Consider the following 18298-nt stretch of genomic DNA (forward strand, 5'->3'; position numbering starts at 1 on the left):
TGAAGATTATTTAGGTCAGGTAAAGAATTAAATAAGAAAAAACACATTCTCGCTTACCTAAAACCAACACAGCAGAACATCAAAACACATACCAGGCACAGACTTCAAAAATGAAATGGTTGCAAATTATACACATCAAAATTGTATCAGTTTTATCTTACTGTAACTGAAGAAATTTTAGTAGGTCATATATAGCTACAATGATTTCTTTCATCTTCATCTGCAAAGATCAGACACAAATCTATCACCTAGTACACACACAAATGAAAATAAGCAATATTTCTAGTCATAATCTGAAAACCATGTTCTTAAATAAATGTGTCCAAAATGCCTACAAATGAAATAGCTACTGTCAACTCCTAAAAAAAAATATTATTATTTAGTACCAAGGTGCTCTACAACAACATTGGCATAGCCATTACAAAAATAACTAGCAAGATATGTAGTTCAACCTTCTCAAATCAATACACTAACAATATAAAAACTAACTTACAATCATACTTAGTCTCTCTCTCTCTCTCTCTCTCTCTCTCTCTCTCTCTCTCTCTCTCTCTCTCTCTCTCTCTCTCTCACACACACACACACACACACACACACACACACACACACACACACACCCTTCACATAGCACTCAGAAAATATATTGAGATATTAAAATTTTCATGCCTTCTAAATCAGGTGCAGTAACATGTACTCCAAATAATCTTAAAAACACGAATCCTGTTCATCTGATTTTCAGATCCAGATTAAACAGTAAACAGATTTCTAACCTCATCAAATGTAAAACATATGTATTTTAAAAGCAATTTGCATAAATCCATGTGTCCAGAAATCCGACAGAATCATGTCTCCCTCCCCCACCATTTTCAATGGAGAACAGAGTTCTGTATCATTGGCACTTGTTTCTCAAATGGGTATTATCACTGTGCAGACAGAAGATCTTAAGGGAAGTGGAGTACATGAAGACTTTCCAAGATACTACTACAAATCATTTGCTCCCAAGGTCTTGTGATCAAAAGAGATCTGTACTATAAACTGAATATGCATCTGGCATGTGAATTTCAAGGACATACCCGAAACTTCAACAAAGCAGCCTGTAATAAGCTAATATGACACAGCAGAAGACGAAAACTTTCAACAAACCTACAGAACACCCACATGACTGGATACAATTGGTTAGACAAACTGGGAAGAAATGCATTTAACTGGCATTGAAATACAGAGAAACAATTTTCTTGATTACACGGCCCTCTGACAAAACTGCACCGAAGACGATGGTGGTAATCCATTGCAAAGGAGTTTGGTCAGGTGGCTTAAATTCAAAAAATACCAGCCAGGGATTATTCTTTATAAAATATCGCTGGAAAAAGATGAACCATTTAATACTGTGAGCTCCAGGAGCTGAGGAAAACAGCAAACATTGAAACCTCTTCTGAAGTATTCCGAACCATGCAACATTTCACCGGAGAAAAAGGAAGATTTGAGGGAGCTGTTACCTTTCATTTCTCCAGCGTTTCATTATTTTTACCAAAATTTACCAACATCAAGCAGTGCTGGGAGTATTTACCTGGTACAGATAACAAAGATGAAGGCCCATGAATTTTTTGTAAATAATTGTTGTTTACTGTGTTTTCCCAGTATTTGTATAGAATAAATAATTATGTTCCTGAATACCTCTGCTTTATCTATTAATTTATTAATAATTCATAAGAGCCTGCAGGACCATATTTTACAAAGTTATCATTGGAGCTCAAATACAGAATGAAGAATTCCACGTGTGTACAATGGGTGAAGTCCACAATTCTTAATGTGCGCTAACTTTGATGTTGAACATCAGTGACTCAACTTTATTTTAAACAGAAATCCAGTTTTATAATTAGTTTGTGAATAAAATAAGCGCTGAAACAATTTTTTGCCACCAATACAGGATTTTGCATCAGTTGTCAAACTTTGAACTGGGATTTGCTGAAATTCTTTCCACTATTCACTCCAAGGACAGATCTACTTAAAAACACAGATAAAAATTCACATGATGTCTTTCTAAGAGAGAGAGTCCATACCTTCCAAACTAACAATGTCAGCACAGACCAGATTTGGCATAAATTCAAAGAAAAAGCAACTGAGACATTTATACCAAATAAATTAATAAGAGATGGAGCTGATGCTCAATGGTACACAAAGCAGGTCAGAACACAGTTGCAGAAGCAACAAAAAAAGCACGCCCAATTTAAAAGAATGCAAAGCCTCTAAGATTGGCAATGTTTTACAGGAAGCTTGAAATTTAGTACGCACTTCAATGCAAGATGCTTTTAATAACTTCCACAATGAAACTCTTCCTTGCAAAGTGGAAAAAGATCCAAACATATTCTGGTGTTATGTAAAGCATGTCAGTGACAGGACCCAATTTCCACCTTCACTGCACAACAGCAATTGTAATGTTATCGATCACAGTGCCACTAAAGTGGACTTACTAAATATGGTTCTCTAAAATTCCTTCACCAAAGAAGGTGAAGTAAATATTCCAGAACTCGGATCAAATACAACAACAAATATGAGAAACTTGATTGATATCCTCAGTGTAGCGCAGTAACTTAACACTAGGAGCACCACGTGGGTCACTTTTGACCCAAAAGGGTCTGTTAATGGCCCTATCCCCTTCCATAGTTATCACAGGGACAAACACTGCCGTGACTTTAATCATTTATGGGATTGTACAACTCACCAAGATTTTCATCATCATTCATGACAGTGGCTAGATTGGATTAAGTTAAAAATTGTACAGTATAAAAATTGAGAATTTGTACGGGCGCTGATGACCGTGCAGTTGAGTGCCCCACAAAACCAAGTATCATCATCATCATCATCATCATCATCATCATCAAGATTTCATTCCCCTAGCCCACCTAGAAGTGTGAAAAATTTACCTGTTATACCTGGAGTACCACGTGGGTCATTTTTGACCCATATGCATTTTAATGCAGTCTGCTGTCAATAACACAGGTTTTCAGACTCTTAAACTGTTCTGAGCATGCTTGACATTATTCACGAGATGTTTGAGTATAGAGGTCAGACTATGCTTTATATCAGCACTGCTTTCAGTACATGCTGCACCCAGAATGTATTGTGGGAGACACAAAGGCCAATGGACATGCCAGATGACACGCTGTAGGTGACTCTCCACTCTTTGGGTTGCTGCTATTAGTCAATGACCCGATCCTGAAACTAATAAAAAAGTACACTGAAGAAAAGGCTCAGAGCACACTTGGTAATAATGAATGGTTCCTAGGCTTAAAGGAACTAGATGCTTTCACTGGATCACTCTACACTTGTCGAGTACATGGCGCTCAGAGCATTTCATACGAAGACTTACGAAGCAATACAAGGGAACACCTTTCTTTTAAAGCACCATGCCAAGGAATGGATTTGCAGAAATATGCAGTCACTTTAGGTTTGATTCTATGTCATCAATGAGACAACACAAGTCAACTGATAAATTTTGCCTTGCTTCAGAAATATGGAATCTACTTACTGACAATTGCACTGCCTGCTACAAACCAGACATTCGTATAGTACATGCCGAGTAAACCTGATAGTATGGGATAAAATACTGGCTTCTGTGTGATGCTGATAAGCACTGCTTCCTGAAGGATTCCCTTCCTGTGGAAAACATGAAACTCGTGATCCAAGCAGGATCTTGGTCACTGTGTCATTATGAAGTAACACAGCCACTCCCCAATTGTGGTTTTAACATCACAATCGATAACTTCTTAACCTCCATGAAACTGGCAGATGAGCTGAAGCAGAAAGGAACAAGTTTAGTTGACACTCTCCAGAGATCGCTCAAAGAGGTCCCTTCTACAGCGCAAAGTGAGACGACATGTTGTATGCAACACACCTGTACAAGTTGGGTGACAATCTTCTCATAGTGTACCAAGGGAAAAAGAAAAAAAATGCCCTTACTCTGAGTAACATGTATGCTGGATGCCAGGTCTACAAGATTACTGAGGAGAATCTTTCAGAACTGAAGTTTTATAATGAAACTAAGGATGGATTCAATATAGTTTACCAAATGACTAAGACTGTAAAGTATCCAAGCGCTGGCACACGCTGATGGCCTGTGCATGTCTTTTACAATATTCTTTGCCTTCCCATAATCAATGCTCACACAGTTTTAAAGTTATTTGCCTCCAAGAAGATTTCAGGATGAGACTTTATCCACAGAGTAGCAAATGAGCTTGCACTCCCCTGCAAACTGCAGAAGGGAGCCTGTCTGCCCTTGTAGGCAGTCGGTACTGGCACTGTCCACCAAGAACTAGAAAGCAGTGTCAAATCAGTTATCTCTGCAAAGAACAAATGGAGAACAAAACATCACAAGTATGTGTGGAAAAGCTGTCTAGCCAAAACTCTTATTGAGTGCCTGAATGGTGCCCAGCTCAGACTATTCTGTCCACTACTATGTTCCTAAATATTTCCAAATATTTATAATTCTAGAGTGAATTGTTCTTATGCTTTTGATCCTTGATTTCAGTAAGCATGAAAACATGCAGAGCATTTTAATCACATGCTGCATTTCAGAATCTTTTACAAAAACTCTGTACTTATCTCATTTGTCTGTAAAAGTAAAAATACTATTAGAAGTAATAAAGACAGTGTGTTTTGGAATCTGTTTCAATCATTTTATAAAGGAAAACCATGTATCATTGTTTTAATTATTTATTTTAATGATATTTGATGAAAGAGCGAGGAATTTCTTCTGTAAAAAAAAAAAAAAACGAATTTTTATTTCGGAAAATTTATTTTTGACTGTGTGCTGCTCATTTTAGAGATCAAATTATCCTTTGGTTACACTTTAGTCTTCCTGCATGTATTATTAGCATGGTGATACCCAGAACACCAACCAAATACCAGTAAAACAGAGGTTTCTTACTGTACATCAAAAATGTCCCATATGGTACTTCTAGGGATATGGCAACGTCCAGTACTTCTAGTGTTAAATCACTTAATGAAGGCAAGTCTATGGTCCAGATTGTACACTGATTAAGTTCCTTTTAGAGTATGCTGATATAATAGCTCCATACTTGGCAATCTTTTACAACAGCTAGCTTGATGAAAAAGGCGTAGCTAAAGACTGGAATGTTGCGCTGATCACATCAATGCTCCAGAAAGGAAATAGGAGTAATCCACTGAATTACAGACCTATATCACTGATACTGATTTCCAGTAGGATTTTACAAAATGGTTCAAATGGCTCTGAGCACTATGGGACTTAACATCTATGGTCATCAGTCCCCTAGAACTTAGAACTACTTAAACCTAACTAACCTAAGGACAGCACACAACACCCAGCCATCACGAGGCAGAGAAAATCCCTGACCCCGCCGGGAATCGAACCCGGGAACCCGGGCGTGGGAAGCGAGAACGCTACCGCACGACCACGAGATGCGGGCTAGGATTTTACAAACATGTACTTTTCACAATGAATTTTCACTCTGCAGCAGTGTGTGCACTGTTAAGATACTGGCAGAAGTAAAACTGTGAGGATGGATCTTAAGTCGTGTTTGGGTAGCTCAGTCGGTAGAGAACTTTACCGCAAAAAGCAAAGGCCCAGGTTCAAGTCCTCATGCTGCACATTGTTTGAATCTGTCAAGAAGTTACATATATTATTTTTGAACTTATGAATTAAATCAAAGAAACCAATCTATTGACACACAGCACGGTTTCAGGAAATAACATTCTTGTGAAACACAACTAGCTCTTTATTCACATTAAGTAATGAATGCTATTAACAGGAGATCTCAAACTGATTCCACATTTCTACATTTCCAGAAGACTTTCCACAGCATTCCACACAAGCAGCTTCTAATAAAAATGTGTACCAATGAAGTTTTGTCTCAGTCATGCAACTGGATTCATGATCTGTCATAGTTCACAGGTTGTAGTAATTGACAGAAAGTCATCAAGTAAAACATAAGTGGTACCTAGCATTCCTCAAGAAAGTGTTGTATGTCCTCTGCTGTTCTTTAATCTGAATAAACAATCTAGGAGACAATATGAGCAGCTCTCTTTAATCGTTTGCAGATGATGCTATCATTTGCTGTCTAGTAAAATCATTTGAACATCAAAATTAACAGCAAAATGATTTAGACAAAGTAACTGTATGATGCAAAAGATGTATGATGATTGACTAAGTAATAAGAAGTGTAAGGTGATCCACAAGAGTACTAAAATGAATCCTTAAATTTCATTTACACCATAAATCACACAAATCTAAAGGCAGTCAATTCAACTAAATGCCTAGGGATTACAATCACAAACAACTTAAACTGGAACAATTACATAGAAAATGTTATTGGGGAACACGGACCAAAGACTGTGTTTTCTTGGCAGAACACCTGGAAGATGCAACAAATCTACAAAAGAGGCTGCCTACAGTATGCTTCTCCATCCTCTTCTGTAGTACTGGTGCATGGCATGGAATCCTGACCAGACAGGATTTGACAAACAGGGGAGAGAGTGTCATGAATATGATATCCAAGTTGGGGTGTCAGTCAATAATATAAAGGTGTTTTTTGTTGTGGAGAGATCTTTTCACTAAATTACCATCACCAGCTTTCTCCTCTCAATGTGAAAGTATTTTGTTGTTATACACCTAGAAAGGGAGAAATGATCAGTGTAATAAAATGACAAATCAAGAGTTTACATGGAAAGATTTAAGGGTTCTTTTTTCCAGAGTGCTGTTCAGGAGTGGATCAATACAGAAACAGTCTGACGGTAGTTTGACGAACCCTCTGCCAGGCACTTCAGTGTGAACTGAAGAGTAGCTGGGAAGGTGAAGATGAAGAAAGATATTTAGAAAAATTGGAAATGTGGCTTTGAAGAAGAATGCTTACGGGGAAGTGGACTGACGGATTTAAGCACGAAATAGTAATGAAGAAAATAGAGGAAGTAAGAAGATTAGTGGAAGTGATCAGAAAGAGGAAAAAGTCCCAAGTGGGATTGTCCACCACAAAGAATAATAGAGGGAAATATAGAGGGACTGAGAGGAAGAGAATGGGAAAAATGGATGACATTAATAGAGAACAAAGAAACAAACAGATGAAGGAAGATGCTCAGAACAGGACACAATGGAGGGCCTCCAGTTGTAACCTATCATAAGACAGACACACTAAAGAAGAATTCTAGTTGCCATAACACACTGTGCTGGAATCAGTCATTCCCTGGGACTATCACTCAAGTCTCAGACAATGACATATTCAACACTCTCATGGATAAAGGGTAATCATACTCCTTCATTATATTGAACAGAGGAACCAATTACCCCTCTCTATAAGCAGTTTATGGTAGTAAAAATTTAGTTATTAGTTTGGCAGGGAAGGAAAAGGAAGGAAATGTGCCCTATTTGGAATGTTTTCTTCACAGAGATGATTATTCTGCATTAGCCCAACCCCATTAAAGCCATTACTTTATTGGGGGCTTCAGTCCCTTGGAACAGCACCAACATTTTTAAATTTGTCTCCTTGAGACAAAATCACATATGTGTTCGCAGTCTGAAACTTTCAGTTTCTCTCAATCGCGGTATTCCCCAATATAGTTTGCCATAAATGAAGTAGTGAGATGAATACACTAAGCAGATTCAGAAGGATGTAGGTTGCAGTAGGTACTGGGAGATGAAGAAGCTTGCACAGGATAGAGTAGCATGGAGAGCTGCATCAAACCAGTCTCAGGACTGAAGACCACAACAACAACAAATGAAGTAGTAGCTTGTTGCAAAGTCACTGGCTCAACCATCAGTGCTCCGTTATGCACACTTCAGCAACTGTCAATGTATTTCTCTCTTCAATGACAAATGCATTTTAGCAAGATGAACATTCCCTGTTACAATACGTGGCTTTTGCTTTGGGTGAGTTGTGATCAGGAGGCCTAGCCTTATAAACTCTCCCTTATGGTAATTTTCAACATAATACCTGAACTGTTGAGAGTCAATTTCTGGAAGATTTCTGAACCACATCTGTTGCAAGATAGCTACAGCCAGTCCACCCAAGCAAGCCCTTCATACTAAGACAGGCCTATACAATTTACGCTGGTGACCCAAAATATGAGGGCATCTTGAAAAGTAATGCCTCCGAATTTTTTATGTGAAAACTATTAAGTTTTTTTTAAACAGAACAAATGTTATTTACATTCTACATCTTTATTCTTCATTCTTGTGTATTCTTATTTCAACATGCTCACCCTGGCGAAAAACAGCTTGTTCATACCATCGCTGTAGAATGTTTGACTTTTTTTGCAAGAGCCATATCCCCACCTCTCCTTGCACAGCATCACTATCAAAGTGAAGACCTTAAATGTGTTCTTTAAAGTTTGTAAACAGATGAAAAGTGGATGGAATCAAGACAGAATTGTATGGGGAATGATTGATGACACTGAGCACAAGGCATCAGATTGTTGTTTATCTCGCAGCACTTGAGTGTGATCCAGCATTGTCATGCTCAAAGAGAGGGTGCTCTATATGTGCATCAACTCTTCGAATTCAAAACTCAATTACAGCATAGTATTTCTCATGCACCGACAGTTACATTACACACCACTATGTTACATGCTACAATTTGGTGCCCTCTAGCGGCAGACGGTTGCAAATACATAGACACGAAGAATAAGGATGTAGAATGCTAATACCATTTGTTTATTTTTTACGAGACTTCACATAAAAAATTAGGAGATGCACTCGTATCATGACCATCTGCTTAATCGTGGTGTTGTTTTTGTTGTGGTCTTCAGTCCTGAGACTGGTTTGATGCAGCTCTCCATGCTAATCTATCCTGTGCAAGCTCCTTCATCTCCCAGTACCTACTGCAACCTACATCCTTCTGAATCTGCTTAGTGTATTCATCTCTTGGTCTCTCTCTACGATTTTTACCCTCCACGCTGCCCTCCAATGCTAAATTTGTGATCCCTTGATGCCTCAGGACATGTCCTACCAACCGATCCATTCTTCTAGTCAAGTTGTGCCACAAACTTCTCTTCTCCCCAATCCTATTCAATACCTCCTCATTAGTTACGTGATCTATCCACCTAATCTTCAACATTCTTCTGTAGCACCACATTTCGAAAGCTTCTATTCTCTTCTTGTCCAAACTATTTATTGTCCATGTTTCACTTCCATACATGGCTACACTCCATACAAATACTTTCAGAAACAACTTCCTAACACTTAAATCTATACTCGATGTTAACAAATTTCTCTTCTTCAGAAACGCTTTCCTTGCCATTGCCAATCTACATTTTATATCCTCTCTACTTTGACCATCATCAGTTATTTTGCTCCCCAAATAGCAAAACTCCTTTACTACTTTGTCTCATTTCCTAATCTAATTCGCTCACCATCACCCGATTTAATTCGACTACATTCCATTATCCTCGTTTTGCTTTTGTTGATGTTCATCTTATATCCTCCTTTCAACACACTGTCCATTCCGTTCAACTGCTCTTCCAAGTCCTTTGCTGTCTCTGATAGAATTACAATGTCATCGGCGAACCTCAAAGTTTTTATTTCTTCTCCCTGGATTTTAATACCTACTCCAAATTTTTCTTTTGTTTCCTTTACTGCTTGCTCAATATACAGATTGAATAACATCGGGGACAGGCTACAACCCTGTCTCACTCCCTTCCCAACCACTGCTTCATTTTCATGCCCCTCGACTCTTATAACCACCATCTGGTTTCTGTACAAATTGTAGATAGCCTTTCGTACCCTGTATTTTACCCCTGCCACCTTTAGAATTTGAAAGAGAGTATTCCAGTCAACATTGTCAAAAGCTTTCTCTAAGTCTACAAATGCTAGAAATGTAGGTTTGCCTTTCCTTAATCTTTCTTGTAAGATAAGTCGTAAGGTCAGTATTGCCTCACGTGTTCCAACATTTCTACGGAATCCAAACTGATCTTCCCCGAGGTCGGCTTCTACCAGTTTTTCCATTCGTCTGTAAATAATTCGTGTTAGTATTTTGCAGCTGTGACTTATTAAACTGACAGTTCGGTAATTTTTACATCTGTCAACACCTGCTTTCTTTGGAACTGGAATTATTATATTCTTCTTGAAGTCTGAGGGTATTTCCCCTGTCTCGTACATCTTGCTCACCAGATGGTAGAGTTTTGAAAGGACTGGCTCTCCCAAGGCTGTCAGTAGTTCTAATGTAATGTTGTCTACTCCCGGGGCCTTGTTTTGACTCAGGTCTTTCAGTGCTCTGTCAAACTCTTCACGCAGTATCGTATCTCCCATTTCGTCTTCATCTACCTCCTCTTCCATTTCCATAATATTGTCCTCAAGTACATCGCCCTAGTATAGACCCTCTATATACTCCTTCCACCTTTCTGCTTTCCCCTCTTTGCTTAGAACTGGGTTTCCATCTGAGCTCTTGATATTCATACAAGTGGCTCTCTTTTTTCCAAAGGTCTCTTTAATTTTCCTGTAGGCTGTATCTATCGTACCCCTAGTGAGATAAGCCTTTACATCCTTACATTTGTCCTCTAGCCATGCCTGCTTAGCCATTTTGCACTTCCTGTTGTTCTCATTTTTGAGACGTTTGTATTCCTTTTTGCCTGCTTCATTTACTGTATTTTTATATTTTGTCCTTTCATCAATTAAATTCAATATTTCTTCTGTTACCCAAGGATTTCTACTAGCCCTCGTCTTTTTACCTACTTGACTCTGTGCTGCCTTCACTAAATCATCCCTCAGAGCTACCCATTTGTCAGCTACTGTATTTCTTTCCCCCATTCCTGCCAATTGTTCCCTTATCCTCTCCCTGAAACTCTGTACAACCTCTGGTTCTTTCAGTTTATCCAGGTCCCATCTCCTTAAATTCCCACCTTTTTGCAGTCTCTTCAGTTTTAATCTACAGTTTATAACCAATAGATTGCGGTCAGAGTCCACATCCGCCCCTGGAAATGTCCTACAATTTAAAACCTGGTTCCTAAAGCTCTGTCTTACCATTATATAATCTACCTGATACCTTTTAGTATCTCCAGGATTCTTCCATGTATACAACCTTCCTTTATGATTCTTGAACCAGGTGTTAGCTATGATTAAGTTATGCTCTGTGCAAAATTCTAACAGACAGCTTCCTCTTTCATTTCTTACCCCCAATCCATATTCACCTACTATGTATCCTTCTCTCCCTTTACCTACTGTCGAATTCCAGTCACCCATGACTATTAAATTTTCGTCTCCCTTCACTACCTGAATAATTTCTTTTATCTCATCATACATTTCTTCAATTTCTTCGTCATCTGCAGAGCTAGTTGGCATATAAACTTGTACTACTGTAGTAGGCATGGGCTTCGTGTCTATCTTGGCCACTATAATACGTTCACTATGCTGTTTGTAGTAGCTTACCAGCACTCCTATCTTTTTATTCATTATTAAACCTACTCCTGCTTTACCCCTATTTGATTTTGTATTTATAACCCTGTATTCACCTGACCAGAAGTCTTGTTCCTCCTGCCACCGAACTTCACTAATTCCCACTATATCTAACTTTAACCTATTCATTTCCCTTTTTAAATTTTCTAACCTACCTGCCCGATTAAGGGATCTGACGTTCCACGCTCCGATCTGTAGAATGCCAGTTTTCTTTCTCCTGATAACGACGTCCTGGAGTAGTTCCCGCCCGGAGATCCGAATGGGGGACTATTTTACCTCCAGAATATTTTATCCAAGAGGACGCCATCATCATTTCACCATACAGTAAAGCTGCATGCCCTCGGGAAAAACTACAGCTGTAGTTTCCCCCTTGCTTTCAGCCGTTCGCAGTACCACAACAGCAAGGCCGTTTTGGTTAATGTTACAAGGCCATATCAGTCAATCATCCAGACTGTTGCCCCTACAACTACTGAAAAGGCTGCTGCCCCTCTTCAGGAACCACACGTTTGTCTGGCGTCTCAACAGATACCCTTCCGTTGTGGTTGCACCTAAGGTACAGCTATCTGCATCGTTGAGGCATGCAAGCCTCCCCACCAACGGCAAGGTCCATGGTTCATGGGGGGAGGAATCGTGGTGTTGGTCTACACAATACAGTAGCCATTCTGTATGCTGTGGATTTGATACGTCTTTGATAGGTTTCCAAAGGTATGTGGCATCAGACCTCTACACACAGGGTACACAATTCCCACAAATTACGAACTGGTGGTTTGCAAGAGTGGAGCTGGTGCCTGACGGCATTCCAAATGTATTGCATTGTGAGAGTACAGAAATTTAGAAGTTTTAGTCTGGGAAGATTCCCATGAATATTTTCTGTGGTATAGAATTCCTGTAATCTTAGCATTAAAAATGAATGTGCAAATATTCTATATTGAAACTCTGAAGTAATATTAATTGCCATTAAGAGAGTTATGATTTTGTTAATTGGTGATTTGGGGTTGGGGTGGGGTTGTTTGTGGGAAGAGACCAAACTGCGAGGTCATCGGTCTCGTCGGATCAGGGAAGGAAGTCGGCCGCGCCCTTTCAGAGGAACCATCCTGGCATTTGCCTGGAGCGATTTAGGGAAATCACGGAAAACCTAAATCAGGATGGCCGGACGCGGGATTTAACCAATTGGTGATTTATTTATGTAAAATCAAACAATGGAAACTCCACGATGGAATAACGACAATATTATGGATGGGAGAGACTGCTACTCATCATATAGCAGAGGCACTGAATTGCAGAAAGGCGCAACAAAAAGACTGTCAAACTAGTAAGCTTTTGGTCAAAAGGGCCTTCTTCAATTAGAACACACACACACACACACACACACACACACACACACACACACACACACACATCACCACTGTGTCTGGCTGCCAACCAGACTCCAAGCAGTTGCACATGATGGGAGAAGCATTCTGAATGGCAAGGGTAAGGAGAAGGTTGGGGCAGGGAGGTGGAGGATAGCAGGGTAGGGGTGGGGGACAGTAAAGTGCTACTTGTGGGGGTGAACAGGGACATAGTGGAAAGAGGGTAGAGCAGCTAGGTGGAATTGGGAGGTTAGACAGAGGGCACCTACCCCTTCCCTGTTCCCACTCCAGCACTCAGCCCTCTACTCCACCAACACACCCACAACCTTTTCACTTGTCTCCCTTTCTGCCCCTCCCCCCTCCCTTCCCCCACGCTAGCCCTCCATCTAACCTCCAGACTGCACCCAGCTGTCCTATCCTCTCTCCACCTTGTTCCTGTACACTCCCACAAGCAGCACTTTACTGTCCCCCACCCCTCCCCTGCTATCCTTCCTCTCCCCACCACAACCTCCTCCTTATCCCCACCACCCACATTGCTTCCCCCAACAAGTGCAGCTGCTTGCAGTCTGTCAGCATTCCGAACCGAGGTTTTGTGTGTGTGTGTGTGTGTGTGTGTGTGTGTGTGTGTGTGTGTGTTCAAAAGCTTACTTGTTTGGCAGTCTTTATGTTGCTCCTATCTGTGACTCAACACCTCTGCTATTGGTGAATAGCAATCTATCCTTTCCATAATATAGTCATTTATTTATGTAATATGTACTAGATTAAGTTCTTGCTTGCATTTTATAATTTCTGTTTGACGTATTCATTGGGCTCATTGCAGTGTTGTGAAGACAGCACCAGATGCTCTGACGTTAGCACAGGTGTAGCACAGAGACTATCGCCATGCATCACATCATAGTTTACTTTAAGCAGAGGCCATCCTTGGAAAAAGTTAACAAAATCATAGAAAAAAGGGCATGTTGACCGGTAGGAGAGAAAGTCAGTTGTTTGAAATACTTGAAGTTTTAAAGGTCTGTGTACTTAAAAACTGCAATAAATCTGTTTGCTACACTCAAGTCCTTGGCTACTCATTGAAATAGGCTTCAATAACAAACGTACATCCGTGTTTCGAAAAATAAAGTGAACAAGTGTTCTGCAGGACCACAAGACATAATTTTATCCTACTGAATCCTCACACTATCAAGTTTACATCAGGCAAATTTGGTGGCCAAGACATCAATGTGAGTTCACTACCTGTCGTCATTAGGAAAGACAAAGCATGAAGGGATGCAGATGATCTGCAATAAGCGCATAGTCCATAGTTGTCATGATGCCCTCGACTGCTATCACATGACTCATGGAAGTTCAGGTGAATGTCATCCATAACACAACATTGCATCAATTGGCCTGCATTTCTTGCACAGTGAACATTTTATACAGCCATTCATCTGAAAACGACGGATCCAGACAAGATCACTGACCTGGTGTAATAAGAAGCTTGATAATATGACAGGGAACACATTTATATTGAACCACTGTCCAATTTTGATGATTGCATGCCTTCTGCAATCATAGTTGATGATGTTGCGAATTTTCTGCTCCAAAATACTTTTGCCTACACTCAGTCTGTACTCTTCATCAGATCTGCAACAGATCGCTGCCCATCCTGCTTTATAGAACGAGTAAGCCTTCAGTCTCCACATTCTGTGACTAGATGTGAACATCCTGCAGCTTGACGCCTACTGTGGTATCACCATACTTCATCCATTTTGCATACATGCTAACAACAGTAGCATACAAGCAACCAACCACATTTGTCAGTTCAGAGATGTTCACTCTCCTGTGCTGTGGCATTTCAGTCTGCCCTTTATCAAACAATGGAAAATCCAGGATGGAATGTAACAATATTATGAGAAGTAAACTTGCTACTCACCTTATAGTGGAGATGCTGACTCGCAGATAGGCACAACAAAAAGAATCTCACAATTTTAGCTTTTGGCCATTAAGGCCTTCGTCAACAATAGACAGCCATACATGCACACACAAACGCAACTCACACACACGACTGCAGTCTCAGACCAGTTGTGTGTGAGTTGCGTTTGTGCGTGTGCGTGTGTGTGTGTGGGTGTGTGTGTGTGTGTGTGTGTGTGTGTGTGTGTGTGTGTGTGTGAGACGAAGGCCTTAACATCCAAAAGCTATAATTGTGAGAGTCCTTTTGTTGTACCTATCTGTGACTCACCATCTCCGCTATGTGGTGAGTAGCAACTTTCCTTCTCATAATTTTGTTGCCCTTTATCAAAGTTGTATATGCCAGAGGATTTCTTCATTTGTCCTGTATAACCACCAGCGTGATTCCCCAGTCATCTTTCCTCTGCTTTAAAACTCTCCTTACCACCTCACCCCAATATCACTAGGCAACATTCACTCTTGTGGTGTGGAGTGCTTATGATGTTTAGGCTCATCAGTGTGGATGTCTTACGTGTCCCAGAGGGTAATTGTTACGACTTGCATCAACAGCAAGCCATTCCATTGGCAAGAAGCACATCTTGAGTCTGCAATTTCAGCCATCCTCACACACTTGGTGGTTAAGCCACATTTTCTCTCTGGATTATGGTTGGTTGGTTGGTTTGTCGGATTGAAGAGACCAGACTGCTAGGGCCATCGGTCCCTTTTTCCAAAACCTTCAAACACCCACAAAGAATAAAAACAAACAATGGAGATGACAAGAGATTACACAGGACAAGAAAGACTCAACCAGAGATCAGACAAAAGGAATTAAAATCACACAGAGTGTGACAGTAGTTGGCCAACCATAGAGACAAAAAAGGAAAAGCCACCCACCAAGAAACACACTAAAAACTCAGTCTAAAATCATATGCCAAAGGCCAGTCTCAACACAAAATAAAGATAAACACTTGGCTCAAGTGATAAAAGCCCCCAGCACAAATAAAACGCAAAACTAAGCCTGCCATGGCACTGTCATCTGTTAAAAGTGCAGGGAGTGTATCAGGCAGCGCAAACACCTGCCTGAACGCAGTTAAAAGGGGACAGGGCAAAAAAATGTGGACCACCGTCAAAGCGGATCCGCAGTGACATAGAGGTTGGTCCTCACGGCACAATAATTGGTTGTGCGTCATCCAGGTGTGCCCAATGCGCAGCATGCAGAGGACAACAGACTCCTTGCGAGAGACCCACAAGGAGGAGTGCCACGCACCAGTAGCCTCCTTGATGACCCGAAATTTGTTGGGTGAAGATAGGGAGCGCCATTCTTCACCCCAGGTGTGAAGTAACTTCTGCCACAAAACGGATCTGATGTCATTCTCCAAAAGGCCAATCGATAAGGCTGGTGCACCGACAGCCTGTTTGGCCAGCATGTCAACATGTTCATTTCCTGGGATGCCGACATGACCCAGTGTCCACACAAAGACCACAGAGCGGCCACAATGGGGAAGAGTATGGAGGGACTCCTGGATAGCCATCACCAGACGAGAGCAAGGGAAACGCTCGTTGATAGCTCGTAAACCACTCAGGGAGTTGCTACAGATAACTAAGGACTCACCTGAGCAGGAGCAGATATACTCTAGGGCACGAAAGATGGCGAGCAGCTCAGCAGTAAAAACGCTGCAGCCAGCCGGCAATGAGTGATGTTCGTAACGTTCCCCTAGAGCGAGAGCATAACCGACACGACCAGCAACCATCAAACCATCACTGTAAACAACGCCAGAGCCCTGATACGTGGCAAGGATGGAAAGAAAGCGGCAGCGGAAGGCCTCACGAGGGACTGAGCCTTCGGGCCCTGTGCCAATTCGAGCTGAAGGCACGGGCGGGCCACACACCATGGGGGTGTACGCAGAGGGGTCCAAAAAGGAGGTGGAAGAGGGAAAACCCCAAGCCCGGAGAGAAGCTCTCTGACGTGGACCGCGATCGTACAACCCAACCGGGACTGACGATCTGGGAGATGGATGACCAACTGAGGGAACAGGAGACGATAATTAGGATATCCAGGCAAGCTACAAACGTGTGTAGCATAAGCAGCCAGTAAACGCTGGTGCCGTAACCGCAGTGTAGGGACACCTGCCTCCACAAGTATGCTGTTCACAGAGCTGGTCTGGAAAGCTCCAGTGGCAAGTCGGATGCTGCTGTGAAGGATGGGGTTCAGCACCCGCAACACAGAAGGGGATGCTGAATCATAAGCCAGGATCCCATAATCCAGACGGGACCCCCCCTCCTTTTACCGACCTCCCGACTCAGCAGCATTAGTGGCAGAACAACTGAGAGAAAATTTGGAATACATTTCACATAAATTTTCTCAGCATGTTATAGTCTTAGGTGGAGACTTCAATTTACCAGATATAGACTGGGACACTCAGATGTTTAGGACGGGTGGTAGGGACAGAGCATCGAGTGACATTATACTGAGTGCACTATCCGAAAATTACCTTGAGCAATTAAACAGAGAACCGACTCGTGGAGATAACATCTTGGACCTACTCATAACAAACAGATCCGAACTTTTCGACTCTGTAAGAGCAGAACAGGGAATCAGTGATCATAAGGCCGTTGCAGCATCCGTGAATATGGAAGTTAATAGGAATGTAAAAAAAGGTAGGAACGTTTATCTGTTTAGCAAGAGTAATAGAAGGCAGATTTCAGACTACCTAACATATGAAAATGAAAATTTCTGTTCCGACACTGACAATGTTGAGTGTTTATGGAAAAAGTTCAAAGCAATCGTAAAATGCCTTTTAGACAGGTACGTGCCGAGTAAAACTGTGAGGGACGGGAAAAACACACCGTGGTTCAACAACAAAGTTAGGAAACTACTGCAAAAGCAAAGAGAGCTTCACTCCAAGTTTAAACGCAGCCAAAACCTCTCAGACAAACAGAAGCTAAACGATGTAAAAGTTAGCGTAAGGAGAGCTATGCGTGAAGCGTTCAGTGAATTCGAAAGTAAAATTCTATGTACCGACTTGACAGAAAATCCTAGGAAGTTCTGGTCTTACGTTAAATCAGTAAGTGGCTCGAAACAGCATATCCAGACACACTGGGATGATGATGGCATTGAAACAGAGGATGACACGCGTAAAGTTGAAATACTAAACACCTTTTTCCAAAGCTGTTTCATAGAGGAAGACCGCACTGCAGTTCCTTCTCTAAATCCTCACACAAATGAAAAAATGGCTGACATCGAAATAAGTGTCCAAGGAATAGAAAAGCAACTGGAATCACTCAAAAGAGGAAAGTCCACTGGACCTGATGGGATATCAATTCGATTCTACACAGAGTATGCGAAAGAACTTGCCCCCCTTCTAACAGCAGTGTACCGCAAGTCTCTAGAGGAACGGAAGGTTCCAAATTATTGGAAAAGAGCACAGGTAGTCCCAGTCTTCAAGAAGGGTCGTCGAGCAGATGCGCAAAACTATAGACCTATAACTCTGACATAGATCTGTTGTAGAATTTTAGAACATGTTTTTTGCTCACATATCATGTCGTTTTTGGAAACCCAGAATCTACTCTGTAGGAATCAACATGGATTCCGGAAACAGTG

The 18298-nt window shown here is 41.1% G+C and overlaps 1 protein-coding gene across 5 annotated transcripts in view; it reads right to left on the bottom strand.

The window, feature by feature from the left end:
* Positions 1–18298, bottom strand: part of LOC124798249 (ataxin-10) — a 98316-nt gene that overhangs the window by 53787 nt on the left and 26231 nt on the right. The gene's annotated exons all lie outside the window — the stretch shown is intronic.

Source organism: Schistocerca piceifrons, chromosome 5, assembly GCF_021461385.2.
Source record: "Schistocerca piceifrons isolate TAMUIC-IGC-003096 chromosome 5, iqSchPice1.1, whole genome shotgun sequence".
Classification (NCBI taxonomy): Eukaryota; Metazoa; Arthropoda; class Insecta; order Orthoptera; family Acrididae; genus Schistocerca; species Schistocerca piceifrons.